Source organism: Trichechus manatus, unplaced genomic scaffold, assembly GCF_000243295.1.
Source record: "Trichechus manatus latirostris isolate Lorelei unplaced genomic scaffold, TriManLat1.0 scaffold00100, whole genome shotgun sequence".
NCBI lineage: Eukaryota > Metazoa > Chordata > Mammalia > Sirenia > Trichechidae > Trichechus > Trichechus manatus.
The window spans coordinates 8,495,475-8,506,611 of record NW_004444036.1 but is presented as its reverse complement, the minus strand read 5'-3'; the positions used below and the strand labels follow the sequence as shown (position 1 = coordinate 8,506,611).

General features: G+C 39.0%; 1 protein-coding gene across 1 annotated transcript in view; it reads left to right on the top strand.

Moving 5' to 3' along the window:
* The first annotated feature begins 354 nt into the window (after nucleotides 1-354).
* Nucleotides 355-11,137, top strand: part of KLHL15 (kelch like family member 15) — a 38,002-nt gene continuing 27,219 nt past the window's right edge. The window contains exon 1 of the mRNA XM_004382856.3: nucleotides 355-511. The gene's annotated coding sequence lies outside the window, so the exon portion shown is untranslated. The remainder of the gene's footprint in view (nucleotides 512-11,137) is intronic.

Here is an 11,137-nt window from a genome sequence, read left to right as displayed (position 1 = left end):
CGCCCCGCCCCTTTCCCGCCCCTTTCCCGCCTTCCTCCACCCCCGGCGTGGGTGATCCTGAGGCTCGGCGCGCTTCGGGGCAGAAGCCTGGAGACGCGGTCGTCGACGTCGTCAGCGTCGGCTTCTCTACCGCTTCCCGCGGCCCCTCAATCTCTTTCCCCACCCGCGGCCCCGTGTTGGCCCTCACGCCGAGCCCCGCCGGGCGCTGCAAAGCCCCCGGTGTTGGTGAGGCCGGGTCCGGCCCCGACGCCGCACCGCCCCACGCCTAGCCCGACCGTCTCGACTCGCGACTCAGCGCTGTCTTCTTTCCCAGGAGTGGTTCCGAGGGGGTCGCAGGCGCGCAGACTCGTCCCCCGCCGGAGCGGCCCGGTCTGGCCCGGGAGCGGCCCCTGGTAGAGGTTCGAGGAGCCAGCCAAGCCGAGTGCCGTCCCGGCGCCTCGCCTGCCCACCGCCGGCCCGCTTGTTCCTGATGCTGACTGCCGTCCACTAGAGGCTGGACAGAACCCCCAAGGTGCGTACCCGCCCCTGCCTGGCCGCCCCGGGTGGAGGGGGGTGTCCCGGCTTCGTCCGCGGCCCCGAGCTAGGCACGGATTCTAAAGCCTCTCGGGAGGAGTCTCAGCTCTGATTTACCCAGACCCGAGTCAAACATTTGGTAGACGCCGGTGCTTTAATGTGTCTTTGAGTTTACTTAAATTGTTTGAAATTTAATTTTTTTCAGAGAGAAAAAAAGAAGCATAATTCAGCCATTTTTTGCAGCACACAGCTGCAGGTACCATGATTATTTTTTCCCTAACCCATTTCTCCCCTTTAACATTTCTATTTATGCCTGAAATAGAACTATGCGAAATGCGAGGCATAAAACGTGGAATCAGAAGGTCTGGTTTTCGACTGTGTGAGAAATCCTTTACCGAGCTTCGGTTTCCTGATTTATGAATTCGAGACAGTAGTATCCACATCTCTGGAGATAGTGAGGACTATATGAGATCATATATGTGAAAATCGTTTATAGCTGTAAAGTGTTATAAAAATGCAAGGCTTTTTTTTTTTTTTGTAATATTTGCCAGCGTGGTTAATGCTGTACTGGCTAACTGTTGCTGCCTCTTTATTTCTATATGATAACTATAAGCAGTAAGTACGGAATAGCACAAGCAGTGCTGTGAATCGATTAGATGCGTAATAGTCACTTTGCTTGGCCTTCCTCCTATGAAATGCTAACTGCTTAAATAACGGTATTCTTTAATTCAAATTTAACATTACTGTAGTGCTTTCCTTTTCATCTTTCTAGGCCACTTAGGCCTTTTTCTTACTCAGAATATTTGTTCAGCGTCTTACATTAGTCTTTTATGTTTTCCGAGGTTATATCACCTTTGTTAATCTGATTAAGTTTTGATTTAGGAGATGCTTTTTAGGTATATCCTAATTTTAATGGCTATCTTTCATATCTAGGGAACGGGATGGCTAAATACATCTATTAATTTGAAGGTTGTTTTTGAAGAGCTTATAAATGGCATTCATATTTCTGTAATTCTTAATAGAGCTAGAAATGTATAAAAAATTTCAACTTCTTGGCACCGAGTGTAATCATATTTATGGAATTCTCAGTTTTCATCATTGCAACACTTAGTAAGTAGGTGCTTAGGGTCACAGTTTATCAGTGGTAAAGGATGTTAATTTGCACCCTTCATTGCTGATTAACTTTGGGAGACAATAGAATAGTAAACATTTGTTGTTTGAAAATTGAGTTTATTTGCCAGATTTTGTAATACATATGCGTAACAGATCAGCATGGAATCATTCTCTACTTGGCACATCAAAAATGTAGTATGGTTTGGCTTAAATGGTACACAAAAAGCGAAAGAGAAGCATTTTTTTTTAGTATATTATTTTTAGCTAACATGGTTTTCTGATCGTTAGATGTTCTATTAAATTTGTAATCCTCTAGTCCAATACTAATTGTCTTTCAGAGCATGCTTTGGGTGTTTTGTTAAAAGGCAGAATAATGTAAGGTGGGCAACATTAAAATAGCAGAAGGGAGAGCCTACTTACTTCAATGTGGTAGCTTTTATGCATTGGACTTATTGGGTGTCCTGAAGATAAAATTTTGATATTTCAGTGCTTTATGGGGAATTTCAAGATTTGACCTTCCCTCTGCCTTCATTTGGGTTTGCTTTGGAGCTGAAATTTGGAACTAGGGCCGGCTTCCTGGCTGTACCACCTGTGCAGCCACCCAGGATCCTGTGCTCCTAGGCCTCTGCCCTTGGTTTAAAAATATGCATTTAAAACTGGCATTGCACAATATAAAGATGAATGGTAAAATTAATACTCATTTAAAGTTTTAATTTTTCTTCACTTAGAATGACATTAAACAGCAAATAAAAAAACACCATGACAAGTCGAGAGAGTCCTCAGAAGAAAGGAAAAAGCTGTATATTTTAGTACCTTTAACACTTTTTTCCTGCTTTTTGAACAAGGGACCCCACACTTACATTTTGCCCTGGGCCCCAAAAATTATGTAGCTATCCCTACTTGGAACCATCATCAGGCTTGCCCTTTCCTGTTATAAATGTTTTGAGAGTGAATAATGTTAACTGTGAGGAGAACGAATCTTGAGTTTATGGGGGGATTGAATTAATTTATTAAGCTATATTTCCTCTGAATTGGAGTGCTGTAGCTCGTGTGGGGTTTTTGAAGAGTATGAAAGACAGCGAGTCATTGATGAGGCAATGTAGTATAGTGGTTAATCGTGAGGGCCGTTGAAATCTGGCAGACCCCAACTCCACCACATAGAATAGCTGTAGGCAAGTTATTTAACCTTTGTGAGCTTTGTTTCCTTATCTTTAAATCAGGGATGATAACATGGAGGGTTGTAAGGATTACATTTATCCATTCATCCAACAAATATTTATTAAGCATTTATTATGTGCCAAGCACCATTCTAGGTGCTGGGGATAAAACAGTCAATGCAATAAAACAAAACAAAACAAAACTGAAGCACAAAGTAAGCCAAATTAGTAAAACTGATAACGTATGACACCACTGAATATACTACAGAGAAAAATAAAGCAGAGAGGGAAGATGGGGATTGTCTGGTTGTTGGGAGCGTTTTGCCATTTTAAATAGGATGTTTGGGGAAGGCCTCACTGAGAAGATGACACTTGAGTAAAGACCTGAAAGAGGCAGGTATATCTGGGATACAGTGACCCAGGCAGAGGGCACAGCAAGTGGAGAGGCCTTAAGGTGAGAGTGCTGCTAATTTTCAAGAAATGGCAGCAAAGAGGCCCAGTGTATCTGGGGCAGGGTAAACAAGGGGAAGAGTAATGGGAGATAATTATTATTGCCATGTAGGAATCATTGTAGAGGCTCTCATAGTTAATCTCTGCCATGGTTACTGCTGTATTGCTGCTGGTCCAAAAGTGGAAGACCTTTTCAGAAATAGAAAATTGGAAAATTAAAAACATTAGAATAAAGAAACTAGAAAAGGCAAGCTATTTCCTCAGATTTTGTTTTTGATGTTAGATCTAAAAGCTCATCTGGCTGAATCATTGAAGCAAATAAGAACAGATTAAAAAAAAATTGATCCTTTGTCTCTGATAAGATCCTTGAATTTAATGATTCTATGTCATGGGCTTTATAAAGATTTTCAGGACATCTGTATCATAACATCAAGACCTTCCAAGAGATTTAGTTATATAATTCTTGTGGAGAACTAAAATGCTAACGTTACAGTATTTGTGATTTCATGTTAGGATGTAATGTAGAGGATTTGGGGTTTTATTCCCCAGTAGAGGCTTTTCCTAGAATTCTCACTGGATCCAATCTCTAAAGACAAGGGAAGCTGTTTTCCATGACATCATTTTTGGACTATTTCTACTTGTAGTGAGTATTAAATTAGATAAAAGTCTTCGGATGAAAAATAACCTTGAAGCAGAGATTTTTCTTATAACATTTCTTTTATTATAGGATGACTAAATGGTAAACATACCTGAAAAGTGAAGTAACTTGGATAATAGGTGCCAACCTGGAGGCTGGAGGACCCAGAGTCTTCCTAATAGCTTAGTTAAACAGTCATTTGTAATTTAGTACAGAGTTAGAAAAATATTTTGATGTACAAGAAAGAATTTCCAGTATTATGTAAATAAATTAAAGTTAACTTATGCAGCCTTTCCTCCCATAAAGTTAGTCTGTTTTCAAATTTTTCTTTCCTTTTACATTGGTACATTGAGAGGTAGGCCACTTTGAGATTGTTGAATTTAAAATTTCTGCTTTATAGGTTACAGAAATTGTGAGAAATTTTAGAATTCAAATTAATTCAGTTTTTACCCCTAGTAAGCCGTGCATTCTCTTTTTAATATGCATGTATGGTATTTTCTGGATAGGCATCAATTTTGGTAGGGTAACAGTTTGAAGATGAAAGTAGCATGAAATAATTTTTTCCTTGAGAATAAGTATATTATATCAACCTCTGAGAATCTAGCTTTTGTACTGAATAGCTGAGGATTTTGTTTGAATTTTCAAGCAGCTGTGGAAGGAATGTGAAAACATTAAATTATTGCTTATGGCATAAACATGGACATTAATTTTGAAACATCTTCTGTTTAATTACTTAGATTTTTGCCTTCAAACCAGAATGGCAGCCTTCTAGCTAAAAAGGAAGCATTTAATTTCTCTGCCTTTAATTTCCTGTCCAATTTTACCCCCACCAGACTTCTTACTTTACTAGTCACTAGAGAGTTTGAACTGTTAAAAATTTCTGTGATATAAATAGCAGCAATAGTCTTCCAGGGTGGAGGTAGGAAGAGGTTGTTTTGTGTGTGTTGCCATTTATCTCTTAATCACATCTTCAGTGGTACTCAAGCCTTTTGATCTCAGGACCTCTTTATACTCTTAAAAATTGGCATCCCAGCGAGCTTTGGTTTATGTGGGTTGTATCTATTTATATTTACCGTATTAGAAATTAAAACAGAAATTTTAAATATTTATAATGCATTTAAAAATAATATCAATCCCATTACATGTTAACCTAAATAACTTTTTTTTAATGAAAAATAACTATTTTCCAAAACATTAAGAATCCTAGTGAGAGGAGTGGCATTGTTTTACATTTTTGCAAATCTTTTTAATGTCTAGCTTAATAAAAAAAACATTGGGCTTCTCATTGGCTTCTGCAGTTAGTCTGATGTGATATCACACATCAGAGAGCCTTTGGAGAACACTACACTTATGAGAGAATGAAAGTGAAAAAGACAATTTTTAAAAAATTATTACAAAAATAGTTTTGACCTCACAAAGCCATTTTAGAGGACTGGGACCACAGTTGTCCCTAACCACACTTTGAGAATCACTATACTTGATAATCATTCTTACGCATAGAAAACGTGAGGCTTTCTTTTTTTCTTTAGTCAGTGCCTAGCTTATAAGACACACTCTTCAGTGTTTCTTCCTAGTAGTATAAGTATGCCTTATCATTTAGTCTAATTTAGCTTGGTTACCCCTTTGAGAAAACCTACCATTTGAAATTCTGAAGGCCAAGTGTAGAAGTTTTCCATATGAAGTCCTGGTGGTGCAGTGGTTAAGAACTCGGCTTCTAACCAAAAGGTCGGCATTTCGAATCTACAAGCTGTTCCTTGGAAACCCTATGGGGCAGTTCTATCTACACTGTCCTGTAGGGTCACTATGAGTCGGAATTGACTCGATAGCAATGGGTTTTTATACAGGTTTATAAACCATAATTTCCCTTAATCCAATGATCCATTTTGAAAAACGAGGATACAGAATTTCTGTACATTGAACATTTTGTATGTCAGTAAATACCTTTTCTCAAAGCCTCTTAAAGAATTTTTTCCAGCCCTCATTGATTTACAGAGTTCTTGAGTTTTGTGTTAGTTTTACAATGATTAGTTCTTATTAGTTTTTTCCTTAAATTTCTGTAATTCTGTATTTAGAGAATTCTTATGCATAAGATTTTTGTGTATTCTTTTTGCATTCTTGCACTTTTCCTTTTCTTAGTTATTATTTTTTATTATGCTTGTGTTTTTGTTTAAGCCTCACTGATTCTAAGTCTCCCTCTCCCCTTTTCTTTGTAACTTCTTCTAGGGTATGGATTGTGAACAAGTTGGTTTTATTTGACGTGTTCATTTGTAAGTTTGCTTGTTTGATGCCTTAAACGTTGATGTTAATAGATCAGTGCTGTCCAGTAGAAATATAATGTAAGCTACATATGTAATTTTAAATTTTCTAGTAGCCACAGCTTAAAATAAAGTAAAAAGAAACAAGTGAGATTAATTTTAATATGTTTTTAACCCAGTGTATTCAAAATATTATTTCAATGTGTAAAATTTATATGAGATAGCTTACATTCTTTTTTTCATACTAAGTCTTTAAAATCTGGTGTTTATTTTACACTTAAAACACATCTCAATTTAGACTAGTCACATTTCAAGCGCTCAGTATCCCCATGGCTAGTGGCTTCCATATTGAATAGCATAGGTATGGAGAGTAGTAATATCTTGTCAGTGCAAAAAAGTCTAAGGAACCCATTAGTAAAGCTAGAAGATTATACTTGTGCAATGAGAAAAAAATGGAAAACCATGCCAGTGTGAAATATGAAGTCCAGTGTTTCAGCTACCAGTACATTTCCTAATCTCTTACAACCTATATTGTGATAAACCCTGGGGAGGAGTGGGGTCCGAAGAGAAGATTGAGGGGTGTTTAGTCCTTAATGGTCTTGTGGGTGATAAGTAGCATTAGGAAGAATTGGATGATTGAACACTGGACTCTGGTGGAATGCCTTGCTTTGGATTGGATGCTTAACGTGTGGTAATTCATTTAATCATCACCACAACTCAATAAGGTTAGTATTATTATTGCTAATATATAGATGGAAACCGAGGTCAGGAAGTTAACTAAATTTCTCCAGGTCACACAGATGGTAAGTAATAGTAAATGCTGTCTGATTTCAAAAGCTTTACTCTTTCCAACCACATTCTTTTGTATGTTCTGCAAATCAGATTCTAGCCTTAACTCTATTTCTAGTTGCATGACCTTGAATAAAAAGTCAGTTCACCTCTGGACCTTAGTTTCTTCATCTATGGAATTAGAGTTGTTTTGGGTCCTGGGAGACTTTACTGAGAAGGTGGGCTGGGATTAGAAGTGCCGTTGCTAGGGAGAAGGGTTTCTCCAAAGTTAACTGGACCATTAAAAGGTCAGGGTTTTTTTATATTGACTCCATTTACACCAAGTGAAGGGGATGTGATAGTAAGCTTTAACGTTATGAAGTACTTAAGGGCCATATACTGTTCTAAGCACTTTACATGTATTAACCCATTTAATCCTCACAGCATCCTATGAGGTAGGTTCTGTTAAGGTAGGTTTTATTAATATTAGTATCCACATTTTACAGGTGAGAGCGTTCGAGCACGAAGAGGCTAAGTAGCTTGCCCCAAGGTCACACAGCTAATAAGAAGTAGAACCAGGACTTAAGCCTGGGCATCTGACTCCATACCTGTACTTTTAACTCACTACTTCCATCTAGAGACCGTATCATGTTTGTCATTTAATCACTGAGTATTTCATTGTTTCCTGCTTACACACATGCTTTCCATAAAAGTATAAAATACTGCTGCTGCTCTAAAGCTGTTAGTCTTATTGAGAGATGCACTAAGTTGTTTCATGTAGAAAGGAAGTTACTGCATATGCTCCAGCTATCACAAATTAGTTTTAGAAGTCAATTTAGATCAGGTAAACTTCATACATGCATTGCTGAGACTTTAAAAATAGCTAGAATTTATTTTCTCTCTCTCTCTCTCTCTGTGTGCGTGCGCGTGTGTACATATGCTGTATATATGATGTACACATTCATATAAACAGATAAAGAATAGGAGAATTAATGAGAATTCTATGACTAAAAGAAATTTTAGAGATAATCATGTCTAATGCCTTCATTTTACAGATGCAGAGATAAGGCCAAGAAAGTTTGAATAACCTAATTAAAGTATAGATATTTCTGTGAGTCGGAATCGACTCCACGGCAACAGGTTTTTTTTGGTTTGGTTTTAAGTACGAAAAACAACCTAAGGAAGTAAAAGGGGGAATTTATTGGAAGAATGTAAGGATTTCTCTCAGAACCCAAGGGCAGGATTAGACCTAGGCCTAAGGCCTGGAAAAATGAAGCCTTAGGGAGCCCTCCCTGTCTTCTCATCTTGACTTCTGCCTGTTTGCTTTAACCCTCTGCTACTCCGCTCCCATGGCAGGCAGAAGTTGGTGCCTACAGCTGCTCGTCATCATGTTGTAGTCATACATACGTCCTCTCTTTCTCCCTGTCTTCCTCTCTTCCCTCCCTGTTTCTAAATTTTTAACAAAAGGCTGTTCATCTTGATTCATATTTCCCACCTCAGTCTGACTGTGTGTGACCAGGGACGGGATCACGAAGAATCCTGCCTGCTAGGAATCTACCTCAGTGGACTGGGTACTGCCTTTAGTTTGGGGTCTGTTGACTTACAGTTTATCAATCCTTCTCTCTCTCTCTCTCTCTCTTTTTTTCTCCCCTGCTTTTTTGCCCTGTGATGTTTCCAATATAGTAAGTATCTGGAACCTGGGTTGTTTTTTTTTTTTGAAAGCCTAGTATCTGTTTAGATGGCATATTTTTTCAGACAGGTGAATATTAGCTCTCTGAGACATTGTCAGATAGTGATAACTGTTGAATGGAGAGGGTTACTTTGACAAGAAGTGAAATATATGGTGTTTTAGGCATTGTTAGAGTAACAGATTAATTAAACACAAAGCAGCCTATTCTCAAGTATATGAATGCTAATATCTAGTCTTCTATTATTAAATCTCCATTAAATGTGACCAGTACATCTTGACAGAGTAATAATTGGTGTCCATAGTGACCCTGAGAAAGAAAATGAAATAATCAAGTTTTTAATTCAGTTTAATTTGCTGTGTTTATTAATTCTAATTATTTTGAAAATTGATAATTAGTCTACTATTGATAGGCCTCTACTAGCAAGAATGTTTGATTAATCAGAACACAACACTGTATGATCTTTCTTTTGTTCCCAGTATGTATTTGTGTACATATGCCTTATATCACTTAGAAAATTCTAAGCTCATTAATTTTATCTTTAAAAATAACTCAGATAGGGGAAGTCGGCACAACTTGACCAAGGCAAAGTCATGGAAGCTTCATAGACACATCCATACTCCCTGAGGGACTGAATTACTGGGCTGAGGGCCAGGGACCATGGTCTTGGGGGACATCTAGCTCAATTGGCATAACAATTTATAAAGAAAATGTTCTACATCCTACTTCGGTGAGTAGCGTCTGGGGTCTTAAAAGCTTGTGAGCGGCCATCTAAGATACTCCACTGCTTCCACTTCATCTGGAGCAAGGGAGAAGGAAAAAAACCAAAGACAAAAGGGAAAGGTTAGTCCAAAGGACTAATGGACCAGGACTACCTCAGCCTCCACCAGACTGAGTCCATACAGCTAGATGGTGCCCAGCTACCTCCACCGACTGCTCTGACAGGGATCACGATAGAGGATCCCAGACAGAGCAGGAGAAAAATGTAGAACAAAATTCTAACTCACAAAGTAAGACCAGACTTACTGGCCTGACAGAGACTGGAGAAACCCCGAGAGTATGTCCCCCAGACACCCTTTTAACTCAGTGCTGAAGTCGCTCCTGAGGTTTACCCTTCAGCCAAAGATTAGACAGGCCCATAAAACAAAACGAAACTAAATGGGCACACCAGCCCAGGGGCAAGGACGAGAAGGCAGGAGGGGATAGGAAAGCCGGTAATGGGGAACCCAAGGTTGAGAAGGGGAGAGTGTTGACATGTTGTGGGGTTGACAACCAGTGTCCCAAAACAATGTGTACTTTTTAATGAGAAACTAATTTGCTCTGTAAACCTTCATCTAAAGTACAATTAAAAAAACAGATAAGACAAAACTGATAGCTTACTTTGATCTTGAATGCGTTAGTAAAATAGTTCTGCCAAGCATTGATTATAGTGTCTAAAATAGATTTTATATTTATTTGCCACATTATACACAGCCTTCTTGTGTTCCACTTTTCCAAAATGAAAGTATATAGCTTTTAATTAATGAATACTAATAAATTTGGTATTTGGTATTAATTTGGCGTTATGCATACTTTCCTGATAAGCAAACATATTGTGTGGCATAATCAGTAGGACTTAAAGGCAGGTTAGGGACAAATAGGGAGAAGGAGGCACCTAGAATGCCTCTTGATGAGATGGGGAATACAAAAGTGAGAGCTGGTTGGGGAAGGGTAGAATTACGAGTCATTATTTTGAAATCCCGTTGGGGCATCTAGAAGAACTGTCTGATAATAACAATTTGATACATGCAGGACTGGAGTAAGGATAGAAAGTTGGATAGAGATTGTCAAAGTATTGGTAGAAGTTGGTCTTAGTAGAAACCATGGGTTTAGATAAGATCATTTAGGGAGAGCACAGTGTTTAGATGAAAAAAGGGAAAGAACAGAACCCTGGGGAACACCAATGTTTAAGGAGTAGCTCAAGAAAAATGCAGTCATGGAAACTGAGAAATGAGCAGTCCAAGAATAGGAAGAGGATCAGGAGAATGGTGTCGTGAAGTGGAGAGTGATGAGCCCAGGGAGTAAGTCATGCTGCAGAAGGATCCAGAGGAAAAGGAGCCTAAGATGTAACCACTGAATGTAGCAATTAGTGGCTCTTGAGATTTTTTTTAATGAACTTTTTTTTTTTTGCTTTAACAAAGAGAAATTTATTTCTTCACAGTAAGGTAGGCTGAAAGTCCAAATTCAGGGCGTCAGCACCAGGGGAAGTCGTCTTTCTGTCAGCCTTCTTCTCTTTGGTGTTTCCCCGGACTAGGAGCTTCTCTGCGCAGGGACCCTGGTCCAGAGGACGCGCTCTGCTCCCGGCACTGCTTTCTTGATGGTATGAAGTCCGCCTGTCTTCACTGCTCACTTCTGTCCTTTATATCTCAACAGATTGCCTCAGGACACAATCCAGTGTTGTAGATCAGGTCCTGCCTTACTAACACAACTGCCACCCATCCTCCCTTCATTAACATCATAGAGGCAGGTTTACCTCATACAGGAAAATCACACAGTACCAGGAATCATGGCCTAGCC